The sequence below is a fragment of the Vulpes vulpes genome, chromosome 6 (genome assembly GCF_048418805.1).
Source record: "Vulpes vulpes isolate BD-2025 chromosome 6, VulVul3, whole genome shotgun sequence".
NCBI lineage: Eukaryota > Metazoa > Chordata > Mammalia > Carnivora > Canidae > Vulpes > Vulpes vulpes.
The window spans coordinates 120722977-120737557 of NC_132785.1; positions in this window are offsets into that span (position 1 = coordinate 120722977).

Sequence of the window (14581 nt, forward strand, 5' to 3'; positions counted from 1 at the left end):
TAATCCCTTGAGCTTGTGACCTTATATGGCATGTTACCACATATGACAAAAGAGCCTTTGCAGAAGTCATTAAGTTAAGGGTTTTAAGATAGGAAGACAATCCTGGATTATCAAGGTGGGCTCAATCACTGATAAAGATCCTTATATAGAAGGAGGTGATGTGGCAATGAAAGCAGAGAGCAACTTAAAGATGCTATTCTACTGGCTTCAAAGATAAAGGGAGAGGGCCCCAGCCAAGGACTGTTGGCTGCTTCTAAAAGGTAGAAGAGGTAAGGGATGCCTGGGTGGCTCGGTGGTGGTTAAGTGTCTGCCTTCGGCTCAGGGCATGATCCTAGAGTCCCAGGATCGAATCTAACATTGGGCTCCGTGTGTGGACCCTGCTTCTCCCTCTGCCTGCGACTCTGCCTTTCTTCTCTCTCTCTGTCTCTTATGAATAAATAAAATCTTTAAAAAAATTTTTTTTAATTAAAAATAAATAAAAGGTAGAAGAGGTAAGAAATAGATTCTCTCATGGAACCTCCAGAAGGAATGCAGCCCTGCTGGCACCTTGACTTTAGCCAAGTGATTCTAAATTTCTTTCTTTTTTTTTTTAAGATTTTATTTATTTATTCATGAGAGACACAGAGAAAGAGAGAGAGAGGCAGAGACATAGGCAGAAGGAGAAGCAGGCTCCACGTAAGGAGCCCGATGTGGGACACAATCCCAGGGCCTCCAGGATCAGGCCCTGAGCTGAAGGCAGACACTTAACCACTGAACCACCCAGGCATCCCTTTTTTTATTTTTAAAGATTTTATTTATTTAATCATGAGAGACACACACAGAGAGAGAGAGAGAGACAGAGAGAGACAGAGAGAGAATGACAATTCCAGATTTCTCATCTCCACAGCTATAAGAGATTGAACGTGTGTTGTTTTAAGCCACCAAGTTTGTGGTTGTTACAGCAGCGATAGGAAGTTAACAGGCCACGCATAAGCGTTATGTTAAGTACTTTACATACATAAAGAAATGCATAAAAATCCACCTTCAAGCCTTCTCAAGGACTTGAGTGTTTAGATTGTCTCCTCCCTGTTTTCCATCCTCAATTTCTTTTTCCTCAGTGAACCTTTTCCATTGACATGATAACACTTTCTGGTATCTATCCTTAAGAAATAAAAACAAACACAGAGAAGGACAATCATCATATGGTTTCTCTCATACGCAGAATATGGGAAATAGTGAAAGGGAAAGGAGGTGAACTGAGTGGGGAGAAATTAGAGAGGGAGACAAACCATGAGAGACTCCTACCTCTAGGAAACAAATAAAGGGTTCCAGAAGGGGAGGTGGGTGGCGGGATGGGGTGACTGGGTGACAGGCACTGAGGAGGGCACTTGATGGAATGAGCACTGGGTGTTATACTATATGTTGGCAAATAAAAACAAACAAAAAGCAAAAAATCAACAATATCCACTTATGATTTTAAAACAAAATGGAGAGGCACCTTGGTGGCTCAGTCGATTAAGCATCTGACTCTTGATTTTGGCTTAGGTCATGATCTCAGGGTCATGAAACAGAGTCCCAAGTCAGGTTCCATGCTCACTGCAGCATCTGCTTGAGATTTTCCATCTCTCCTACTTCTCCCTGACCCTGCTCATGCTCTCTCTCTCCAAATAAATATATAAAGTCTTTAAAAAAAAAAGTCTTTAAAAAACATAAAACAAAATGGATGAACTATAAATAAAAAGCAATTTCTGTAACCTAATAGAACATCTACCAAAAGCCCACAGCAAACATCATATTTAAAGGTTAAAAGTGGGGGCCCCTGGGTGGCTCAGTGGTTGAGCATCTGTCTTTGGCTCAGGGTGTGATCCTGGAGTCCTGGGATCCAGTGCCACATCGGGCTCCCTGCAGGGAGCCTGCTTCTCCCTCTGCCTGTGTCTCTGCCTCTCGCTCTGTGTCTCTCACGAATACATAAATAAAACCTTAAAAAAAAGAGATTAGAAGTGTCAAAATATTGTGGCTTTTATTCAATATTGTACTGAAGGTATTAGTGATGCAATAAAACAGAAAAAAATAGAAGATATGAGGTTTAGAATCAAAGGAACAAAACAGACATTAATTGAAGGCGATATAATTATTTTCATAGAAAATTCCCTAAAATTCTACAAACAATCAAACTTAGTAAGCAGGTTTAGAAAGGTTGAGGGATAAAAGAGCAATATTCAAAAGCAATTGATTTTCTATATTTCAGCCACAAAGAAAAACTGCAATTTTAAGAACATAATTTCCAAGTGCAATATAAAATAGATAGGTAAATAGGGGGAGACTGAGAGAGAGAGCCTTAGAAGCAGCTCTAACAAAAGATATACACGTCTTTAATGGAAAAAATATAAAATTTTATTGAAAGGTATAAATAAATGGTCTATAGACTCGCTGAGGTTCCAATCAACAACCCAGTGGGCTTTCTCATAAAATTTGTGAAGCTGCTTCTAAAATTTACATAGAAAAGCAAAGGGCCAAGAGAAGCCAACACACAGGTAGGGAGATTTGCCTTACTAGACATCAGACTTTAAAATTATAGTAACTAAGACAATGTAGGTTTACACAGATCATTAACTACATAAGTAGAGTAGAATAAGGATCCCTGAAACAGATGGACCATTAAAAAGAACCATGATTTAAGCCAGCACAGACATTGTAGATCAAAGGGGGAGAGGAATAGATTAATCAATAAAAAGGGAAAAAGGAAATGTGATATACCATGTAAAGAAACAAATTCTGATTGATAAAAGACAGAAAAAGATAAAATGCTGCAATTTTTAGAAAATACTATATAGAGATTCATTACCTAGGTCCCACAGACCCCCAGTGGGTCAGGGAATAGACTTCAGTATTTGATATATTCTGTAATAAATTGTGACCACATATGGGAAAAAAATGACATTTATTTTCACATTTATTTTCATTTATTTCATTCTTAAATTTAGGGATCCAATCATGAACGTAGACAACAAACCATAGCAGTCGTGTGGTACCTGTAATCTTGCCACTAATAAGAATACAGACATTTTCATATCCCATGATATTTGCTGTAGGTATTAAAAAAATAATACTTATGTTCATCAGTATTTGGATATTTATAGCAGCTGTTAGATTTTCTGCTCAATCTCGTTGTTGGATACATAAAAAAGAAATACATTCATGTCATAATTTTTAGTATTTTGATAGCTATAATTCAATACCATCGGTTTTCTTTGTAATCCAGTGAGTTTCATTTCATATATTTAAAAACCTACCCAAAGATCCATGGCATACAACAATGGTTAAAAGCCCATGCTCTAGAAGTATACCTGTGTCACCTCAGTGTAAAGGATTTCTTAAACAACAAGGCAACCCATAAAGGAAAAGAGTGATAAATTTGACTAGGTTAGAATTCTAAACTTTTCCCATCAAGTACACTGTAAAGAAACTAAAAGATATTCCACAAACTGGGAGACAATATCTGCCTTTCCTATGTAGCAAAGGATTGGTTATCCAACACGTCTAAAGTTCTCTACAAATCAATATGTGAAAAACAATTCCAATTTTTTAATGGACAAGAAAATGAAAGACATTTCACAGAAGAGAATATAATGGCCAACAAACCTCTGAAAAAAGGGATCTCCTCGGTAAGCAGGGAAGTGCTAATTTAAAGCAAGGACCTACCGTTTCATACCCACATTGACCCAAGGGAATATGAAAAAGAGCATTTGGCGATAGCCAAGTGTTGACAAAGATATGGAGCCAAGCGCACGTATAGGTGCTGCTGGTGGGAATATAAATGGGTTCGACGACTTTGGAAAAACACTTGGCATTACCTTTCAAGTGGAAGACGCACATGCCCGATGACCTATTGATTCCACTCCCACATAAATGTTCTGGAAAAGCTTATGCATGTGCACCAGGAGTCACATGCAACCCAGATTGCCACGAGCAGGAGAATGGGTACACACATTGTGGTGTAGTCACGGTGGGATACGATGCTCATTTGGAAAGGAAGGCATGGCAGCCGCACCATCAAAAGGTATCAATCTCAGCAACCTGATGTTGAGCAAAGAAAGCAAATTTCAGGGCGCCTGGGTGGCTCAGTCAGTTAAGCGTTTGACTCTTGATTTTGGCTCAAGTCATGATCTCAGGGTCATGAGACCTAGTGCTCTGTTGGACTCTGCACTGGGTGTGGAGCCTGCCTTAGATTATCTCTCTCTCCCACCCTCTCCCTCTGCCCCATTTCCCTCTCCTTCTCTCTCTCTCTCTCTAAAAAAAAAAAAAAAAAAAAGCAAATTTCAGGAGAAGGCAGACAGTATGATTCCATTGATAGAATGTTCAAAAAATAAGTAAAATAGACAATGTATTATTCAGATATACACAGAAATGTATAAAGTTAAAAATGAAGACAAGGAATCATACATAGTTTTGGGGAGTGTGTGCCCCCTACCTAGAGGCAGGAAGCAGGGTCTCTGATACGTAGGAGGAGCCTGCAGGAGGTGCCCATGGATGCTGGGGGTGCTTGATTGTTTATCTTACTTATTCTCGATGAGCCAGTTCATCACTAACAACAAAAATTAAAACACTGAAAACAACCCAGAAAATACCACTTCCCTTTAGCGTGAAAGAAGTCTGAATTAATGGAAAAGTTTGTCCTATTCTTGGACAGGAAAAGTCAATATTATAAAAATGTCACTTGTCCCTCGCTTAGTTTATATATGTAATGGGTTCTCATTAAAAATATCCAAAGCTGGCTCCGCACCTTTCAGTTCCCAGAGGCTTTTTTCTGCATTCAACCCAACACAGACCCTCCCAGGCCTTCCCTCTATATTCTTGGCCACACTTACCCTGGGTTGTAATTTACTTGTATGATTCTCCTCCTCCTCCCGCTAATCTGTATCATCCCGGAGGTCAGGAGCTATGTGTATTTTGTTCCACTTGTGTATCGGCTTGTATAATTAATCCCTGGTGTATTAAGGCTGTTATAAATATTTGTTAAGTAAATGATTTATTTCATCCAATCCCCGAAAAATCTCAAAAAAGGTGAGTTTTACCATCTCTGTTTACAGATGAATAAAGTGAGTGAGGCCCAGGGAAGTTTGGTAAGCGCCCCAGGATCAGCCAACTGGTGACTCTCTCCAGGAGTGACAGGGGTACTGCTGAGCAGAAGGGAGGTGCCCACAGATTCTTTCTGGGAAGCCACTTCCTGGTGCTGCCATTTGCAAACCAAAGTGGAGGGTCCCTCTGTTGGCCTATGGTCAGAGGATGGGTAGATGGACCCAACAGATGCATAGTGGCAAATCCCCACCTCGCCTACAGGAAGCCTCCACTGAGCATTTCTTGAGCACCTACTGTGTGCCCCTGGCGGCAGTGGGAGGTGGGAGGCGGAGTTCATCCCATCCACCCTTCAGTAGCCTCATGGGGGAACAGGGTGACCTACTGCTCCCCATGAGCCTGGGGCTTTCCCAGTTCAGCATCCTGAGAAAGCTCCCAGGCAACCTGGTTAAAGCCAGTTACTAGTTTCATTTAGCTGGTAAACAGACTAGCCACAAGCAGAGGGAAACCATTCAAATAATCTCAATTTATAGACAAAGATGCTGGATTTGTTTCCCAGGGCTGCAGCAACAAGTTACCCCACATACATGATACCAGACAAGAAGTTTATTCTCTCACAGTCTGGGGGGCTAGAAGTTGAAATCAAAATGCTGGCAGGGCTCTGCTCCCTCTGAAGTTTCTAGGGGAGAATCCTTCCCTCGCTTTTAGGTTCCAGTGGTTGCCAGCAATCCTTCTTGGCCTCGAGCAGTTTCCCTCCAATCTGCCTCCACAGTCAGGCAGCCTCCTTCTCCTGGATTTTCCTCTCCTTTCTCTTGTAAAGACACTGGTCCTTGGATTTAGGGCCCACCACCGTCCGGGACAACTCATCTGTACTGACCTTCATCTTTGGGTGGTCAGGAACTGGGGAGAACACTATTCGCTACCCCACTATAGACACTAAGGTGGGAGACGTAACTTTTCAAGGTCATGGAGTGAGGAGAGGGTCTGGGTTTCCAGCCCCGGCTGGCTCTGTGTCCGATCCCATCCGCTCTGTCACCACCCTCTACTGCCTCTCAGTTGTCTCCATCTGTGGAATTGAATCAGAGTTTTATTGCCTTCAAATTGCTGGGCACAAGCATCCTAACTGCATTTCAGGGCCCAGGGCCCTGGAAATCTCATTTCTGCTGGCCCAGGCCCTCCAGGGAGCAATGTGTTTTCACATTCCCCTCCGGATCCTTGGGACTGTCTTGCAAAGGCCAACTCGCTGGGTTGGAGCCCAGGCCTGCCCCTGAACGTGAACAACTGCTTACCATTGATGTTTAGTAGGGAAGTTAGAAACATCATCCCTAAAAGGCTCAGTCACAAAATACTGAAAGCCAACACACACAAAAAACCAACAAAACACCCAACCAAGTCCTTCCTGCTTCTTCTCTCAGGCCAGTCCATTACTCCTTCACATTTACCTAAAAACCCAAGTCCCATTTGTCTTCTGGATTGTTTTGGCCACTTTGCCTGTCAGCGTGTGTATATTTTTTCCTCTGAAATGAATTCTCAGCAACCCAAAAGAGCTTCCCTCTTTTCCTCTGGGTGACAATTCACCAGGTAAGGAGTGACCCTGAGATCTGATCTCACCAGGGGAAAAAAATTCTCTTTTATTTGAATGGTTTCCTTCTGTTTACTGCTAGGTTGTTTACCAGCTAAAGGAAACTAGAAACTAGTTTTAATCAGTTTGCTTACCATTGTCTAAGTGAAGCATGCCTCAGTGGCCACCACCAGCCTCTATCCCTCGGCCTCCTGCTTAACGTCACCAGACTCATTCATTACATAGTGATCTGGTTTGTTTTGTTTGCTCCTCTCCACTAGAATGTTAGCTTTATGAGAGCAAGGCCTTTTGGGTCTGTCTTGTTCCCTCTGTACCCCTTGGTGGCTTAGAGCAGCAGCTGGCACACAGCAAGTGCTTGGTAAATATTTGCATAAACAAATGATCTCTAAATTTTCATATAAACAATGCAATTTAATATTTAAATTTCTGGGGCGCCTTGGTGGCTTAGTTGGTTAAGTGTTTGACTCTTGATTTTGGCTCAGATCATGATCTCAGGATCCTGGGATTAAGCCCCACATCATGCCCCATGCTCTGCACAGAGTCTGCTTGGAATTCTCTTTCTCCTTCTCCCTCTGCCCCTCCCCCTGCTTGCATGTGCTCTAAATAAATACATAAATAAATAAAATCTTTTAAAAAAATACTTAAATTTCATTTCTTTATCTGTTCTTTCAAGGGAGGCAAAGAATGCCCTTTTTCTTTTTCTTTCTTTCTTTCCTTCTTTCTTTCTTTTTTTTTTTTTTTTTTTTGTCCTCGACGTCAGCCAAGGAAGAACTTTGGCCATCCATATTTACATTAAAGGTTCTTAACTTCTAAGATGTGAACCTTTCTTTTTTTTTTAATTTTTATTTATTTATTATAGTCACACACAGAGAGAGAGAGAGGCAGAGACATAGGCAGAGGGAGAAGCAGACTCCATACACCGGGAGCCCGACGTGGGACTCGATCCCGGGTCTCCAGGATCGCGCCCTGGGCCAAAGGCAGGCACTAAACCGCTGCACCACCCTGGGTTCCCAAGATGTGAACCTTTCACAGCCTGATGCAAATGATAAAATTTCTCTTCAGAAAAATGTACCCATTTGGAGCAATTGTTATATCACTGAGTAGGTGGGACGGCATCATGAGTGACCCTCAGCCCTCTCCTCCCTGACTCCCTGGCTCAAGTGTGCCTGTACCATAGTGAATATTTGTTGAAAGTGTGAACAATGAATGTTATCTGTTCTAAGCTATATGCCAAATGTATTTGTTTCCTAAGGCTGGAACAAATTGCCACAAATCTGGTGGCTTAAAACACAGGAGTTTCTTCTCTGGCGACTCTGTAGGGTGGAAGTCCGAAATCAGTATCCCTGGGTTGATATCAAGGTGCCATCAGGAGGTACTCCCTCTGGAGGTCCTGGGGAGAATCCATTCCTTGCCTCTTCCAGGTTCTAGGGGCTTCTGGCATCCTTTGGTTTGTGGCTGCATCACCCCAATTAGGCCTCCTTGGCCACATAGCCTTCTCTACTCAGTGGTAGTCAAATCTCCTCCTGCTCCTGCCCCGTCTGACAAGAATACATGTCATTGCACTTAGGGTTCACCCTAAAAATGTAGGGTGATACTCTCCTTGTCTCAAAATCCTCCGTGATCACTTCTGCAAAGTCCCCCCCCCCCACCTTTTTCTTTAACCATGTAATGTAAGATGTACAGGTTCCATGAGTTAGTACCTAATATTCATTCTTATTACCCATGAAGGAGACCATTATTCAGCTTATTTCACCAAACAGAGAAGAACGAGGGCATAAATGAGAACACACACACACACACACACACACACACACAGAAGTTATCTGGGAATTTTCACCGTGTTTTGAATCCGGGTGTGACTCAGTTTCCAGTATTCATGGTATTTCAAATAAGGAAGCCAGAGTGTGAAAGACTATCTCCAACTCCAGCTGCCTGGCCCACGTTTCCTCCCCACCCCTGCCACACACACACAGTGCTTTGTTCAAAAGGCACAGGAGGAATTTCAGGTTGCCTGGGGACCAAACAAAAATAGGAGGGAACACAGAGCTGTTTGAGCTGCTCTATAAGCAACGGTGTCCACTCCTGTCAATACGGAGGTGAAAGCCAGTTTGTCTGTTTGTCCTAATGCGCTAATGCCCAGATCCATTGAAAATTATTAGTATTTCAAGTGTTCCCCACCTTTCCAGGGCCCCTAAAGCAGCACCAAAGATAATCTACCTGCAGTAAACTTTGCAGCTGTTTAAGAGAAGAAATGTGATTTAGAGCCAAAGCTCTAAGGCAGTACCAGGAGCCCGTGTAGACGGACCCCCGTGCCGCACGGACAGTGCGGCAAACCGTTTGTGCAAAGGGTGGCTAGAACTCCACTGGATAGTCTCCCATAGTGGCCAAGAGATCATCATCATCAATCCAGAGAGTCACAAATCTTTTTCCCTTCTTTTTTTTTTTTTTTTTTAAAAAGATTTATTTATTTATTCATTCAGAGAGAGCGAGAGAGAGGCAGAGACACAGGCAGAGGGAGAAGCAGGCTCCACACAGGACGCCCGACGTGGGGACTTGATCCTGGGTCTCCAGGTCACACCCCAGGCTGCAGGCGGCGCTAAACCGCTGCGCCACCAGGGCTGCCCAATCTTTTTCCCTTCTTGGCAAGTTAATGTGGCCTGATATTTGTCTAAAGTCCACCTACTTTTAGAAAATATATGTATTATGTAATTTTATCCAGCAGCTACAGTAACTGCCATATATCCTGAATTCCTCTAGGTGATAAAGCCGACAACCTTTGGTTCTTTTCTGTCCATACACACAACAGAGTTTTCCAGAAGGCTCGCTGGCTCTAGGCATTGTGCCTGGCACCAATATTTGACAAATAAGAAACAGATCCTGCCCTCAAGGATCTCATAGCTTGGAGGGAGAGAAGCCTGGTGTACGGCGTGTGACTCTTCCAGATGCGTAGAATTCCAGTTGCAGCCTTCTTCAGGCTGAGGGCACTAGGCAATATGTGCCCTATATTCTAGAGAGAGCCGCCCCTGCAGGAGGTATTGAAATGTGGCATAGCCTGTCCTAGAGCTGGCAATCCCACTGCCCTCCTCCAGCCTATATAAAAACAAGGCCAGACATTTGAGGGAAGGGTCATATAAACAATAGGATGTGGTACAATCTTACTCCCCCAAAGAGGCCATGTCCTAATCCCCAGGACCTGTGTATATGTTACCTTACCTGGCCACTTCCTCTCCCCCCAAAAAAACGCACTTGGCAGAAATGATTAAGTTTAAAGACCATAGCAAGAGGAGATCATCCTGGATATTTTGGGCATGGGGGTGTGCAGGGGAAGAGGGTGTAGGGGGTTGGCAAATCTAATTACCTTGCCGGCTGTTGTCAGAAAGGAAAATGTGACTCTGGAAGAGCGATCAGGGAGGTGCAATGTTGCCGACCTCCACAATAGATGAGCGGCTGGGTCCATAGCCAAGAAAAGTGGAGGCCTCTAGAAGCTGGAAGAGCCAAGGATGTGGACTCTCCCTTCAAGCTCCAGAAAGGGAAGGGGCCCTGCTGACACCTGATGTTAGCACAGTGAGACCTGTGTCAGGCTCCTACCCTACAGAAACTGTGAGAGAACAAATGCATGTTGTTCTAAGCTACTAAGTCATTGTAATTTATTATAACAGCAATAGAAACAAATATGGGTCATTTGTAGGAGAAAAAAACACTTTCAATTTGGAGAGAACCCCCAAATGGGGTCCCTAAGAGAACAGATCCTGGAGACTAGGGGGGCTTTGAGAAAGGAGCTGAGCCCTTACCCCTCAGCTGGAGGCACTTGCCAAACTGCAGAGACTCGAAGGCCTGTCCCACAGAGGCCACTGGCATGAGGTACAGGAAGATGGTTCCACAGAGAATGTGATGTATTCCCAGGAATCCAGGTGACATGAACGTGGAGTCAGATGTCTCCTAACTGGGTACAGGGCACAGAAGGCAGGAGGCTTGCCCAAGTTTCCTGCACGGAGAGAGAGAAGACGGAAGGCCACAGTGGAAGCAAGGCCCAGAGAGCCTCATGGAAGGACCTTCCTAAAGGCTCCTGCCAGCTGTAGGGTCCTCATTCTCAATATCCTGTGAGTGCACAGGAAGTGAGTGTAAGAACTACAAGGGCTTGCTAGAGATCAGAGAGAGGGTATATGAGTCAGATAGTTGGGGAACTCTCTAAGGCATTCACAAATGAGCCTTTTGAGGGAGGGCACCGGCCATGTACATCTCAAGAGCACCAACTCTGTCCCTCAAGTGACCTCTCCCCTTCCCAATTCGGGAAGAACCAGTAAGAGGCAAGGAAGGAGTACAAAGCAACCTGGAAGGGTGACCTCTGTCTTATTCCTGTCCCCACCCTATCCTCCAACCACTGGCCTGAGCTGGGAGAGAGTTCCGTGGAACTAGATGTGATTGAAATCTTGATCTATGCTAGACCAGCTTTTCAGGACCCACATAGAACTGTTCCCATAGCTACAAGTGACTGAAAAGCTGTGGGGGCAGGGAGAGACCACAAAGCAAGGGGATGGCAGTACAGGGAGAGAGTAGAGCTGTCTTCTTTTATACCCACTGAACTCGGCCTGTTGGATAACTTGGTTTTGCTGCAACCTAACATAATAGGAGTCATAACAGATGTATCTTGACTTCTGCAGGAGACCAAGCAGAAAGTTACCCAGACTTCACTGCTCTCAGTGTATTTAAAAAAGAAGAAGAAAGAAGAAGAAAGAAGAAAGAAGAAAGAAGAAGAAGAAGAAGAAGAAGAAGAAGAAGAAGCCAAAATGAGTAACAAAACCTGTGGGATGTTTCAAATATTGCATTTCACAAATTAATGACTTTCACAAAAAATACAGGGCAGTATGATTGTGTCTGTCATTATATAATCACAGTTTGTTATTTGAAAATAACCATGAATTTATAGCACACATTGGCAAATGTGGTTGGGTAATGAGACATATTTAGAGGCACACGATAAATCTTGCTTTTCAATGTGGTCAGTATATTCTCCTGTGGGTGTATGTGTGTATACATGCATCTTTTTGAAGACAGCATCAAAAGTCTGAATTTGAGATTATTTCTGAATGTGTGGCCCAGGTCGAATGACCCTCCTACCCCTCACCCCTCTAGGAATAGCTCTAGGAGGGATAGGGGAGTTAAGGAAAATGCCCTCAAAGTGAAGGCATCTAAACTGGGTCTTGAGAGATCAGGATGCCTTCTCCAGCTGAGGAAGGATGTTCAAGGACAAAGGTCGGCCCTGCAAAGACACAGAAGCTTGGGTATTTGAAGAGTGGCTGGCATGTTGGTGGTGGCATGGAGGGCAGCTGGGGTCAGAATGAAGGCGTAAAGGGCTCTTAATGGTAAAGGGTCTTGACCATTGAGCTAGGGACTTGGACTTGGTCCTGGGGATCAAAGGAAGTCCAGAGTGGCTTGAAAGCAGGGAAGGGGCAGGATCAGATATATAGTAGAAGGTAACTCTGAGAATAGGCTAGAGGATGACAGATGAGAAGTGAGGCCTGACCCTACAACCAGGCAAGAAAGGTGGAATCGGTCAGGGCACAATGGCCAGATTCTGCTTAGGGATGAGGACTGGTCAAGTGTGACCTTGAGCTCCCATTTAGAAGCCTGAGAAACACCACTCACCATGACCTGGACTAAGAAGTCAGGATGGGGTAATGAGTTCAACTGCAGACGATTTAGATGTCTGTGCCCCATGTAAATTACCTGCAGAGAGAATCCATTGAGGAGGTCTCCAGTGCCCTAGACTCCTCTTATTTCTTAAGATTCTGCAGCCTCAGGGACGGTGGAAAGTCAATCATATCCTTCACTTAGTCAGGTGGGGGTAAGTGTGGATTGGACATGGTGACGGGGAGAAGAAAGAAATAGGTTGGGGCTGTTTCTCTCCTAAAGCATCTAAAATAAACCCAAAATTTATTTTCAAAGACCACTCAGTTGAATCTAGAAGAAACACACACACACACACACACACACACACACACACACACACACGTATATATATACATTTCTTCTGAAATGTATTTCAGAAGAATGAAGTGATTCTTCTGAAATGATTACATTTTCAGTTCTTTAAAATAATAATAATCCTGGTGCCATGCTCAAACCACCTGTCCTGACCACAGAGCATCAGGGGGAGGTGGTGGGCAGGAAGGAAGAGAGGCTGCTCTTTGTCTCACCACCTGCACATTACATACATCTGTACATCCCTGAGATGGTGAGACAAGAATGTGTTAAGAACGGCTACCTGGTTGACAGAACCTCAGGTGGTTTTAATGTTCTCCTTAATATTTTATATACAATTAGGACTTTTCTAATGAACACATTTTTCTTAAAAAAAAAAAAAAAAAGTAAGGGAGACGGGGAGGCAGTAAGACTGGGTATCAGCAAGCTTGCTTTTCTATCCATGATAATCCTGGCAGGCAATTGAGCAATACAAGAAGCTGGAAGAGAAAACAGTCGTTTGAACCAACAATTTTACTTTGAGGAATGCATCAGAGGAAACACTCTCCATCATACTGTAACACAAAAACCACATTCCCGAGCTTACAAAAATTGGTTTATTAAAGAAATTGTTTCTGTGATTTCAAAGAAAAAGGAGATGAGTAGGTACTAAACTCACATTCATGGTAAAAAGGTTTTGGCCTGCAGGAGTTTTGGTAAAAAAGTACATTTTAACTCTATGTGCATTTTTTATTATTGCAAAAGGAGTGCTTGATCTAAACTGACAAAAATATCTGAAGTCGGGATGCCTGGGTGGTTCAACGGTTGAGTGTCTTTTGGTTCATGGCATGATCCCAGGGTTCTGGGATCAAGTCTCACATCGGGCTCCCTAGGGAGCCTGCTTCTCCCTCCCTCTGTTTGTGTCTCTGCCTCTCTCTCTTTGTGTCTCTCATGAATAAGTAAATAAAATCTTTACAAAAAAATATCTGAAATCACTGAGCAAATCTGAACAGACCACAGGTGATCAAAATAATTTTGTTTCTAGACCACTTTTGCTCACACTAAAGCAAGGTTGCACACTAGAATCACTGGGGAGCTTTGTAAAACTACTGACGTCAGAGCCCCACCCTCAAGAGGTTCTGACTGAGCTGATCTGGAGCTGGGCTGGACAGCAGTATTTTTAAAACACATCCTCAGGCAATTTTAACGTACAGCCAGAGTTGAGAACCACCAGACCATTAAAATAAATTGCCACACAGCATATAATTCATAACTGTCTTTAAAAAATGCAATGCCAACCGAGCAAGCAGTACTTAGAGTTACTGTGTTCCTAGCCTGCCCACTCACCAGATTCTCTCTCTTTTAATTTTTATCAGAATATACTATCTGTACAGAAATATGCATGTATCACATGTATCATAAGCAGATAGCTCAATGCATTTTTCTTCTAGAGAGAGAGAGAGAGAGAGTGAGTAAGTGGGGTGGGAGGTGCAAAGGGAGAGGGAGAGAGAGAATCCCAAGCAGGCTTCGTGCCTATTGCGGAGCCCAACTCAGAGTCTGATCTCAGGACCCCAAGATCATGACCTGAGCCGAAATCAAGAGTCAGATGCCCAACATACTGAACCACCCAGGTGTCCCTCAATGCATTTTTACCAGCTGGATAATATCCATATCACCGGCACCAAAATCAAGAAACAGAACATTAGCAGTGCTCTAGAAGTTCCCTTGTTCATTCCAGAGTGTTCCACAGCTTTTTCCCTTACATGTTTGATATTAGTTCCCACTAGGCATTTGAGTTGTAATCATTACAGATCCCTATGATGCAAATAAATTTCCTTAATTCATCTATCACATTCTAACTAATTCAAATTATGAAAACTATATAGGAGGAAATACCTATGAACAAGTATTTAGCCATAAGAAGTTTACTGCCCAGGTTGTTTATACTAGAAAGGGCCATAGAGAAAAATACAAGTAAATATC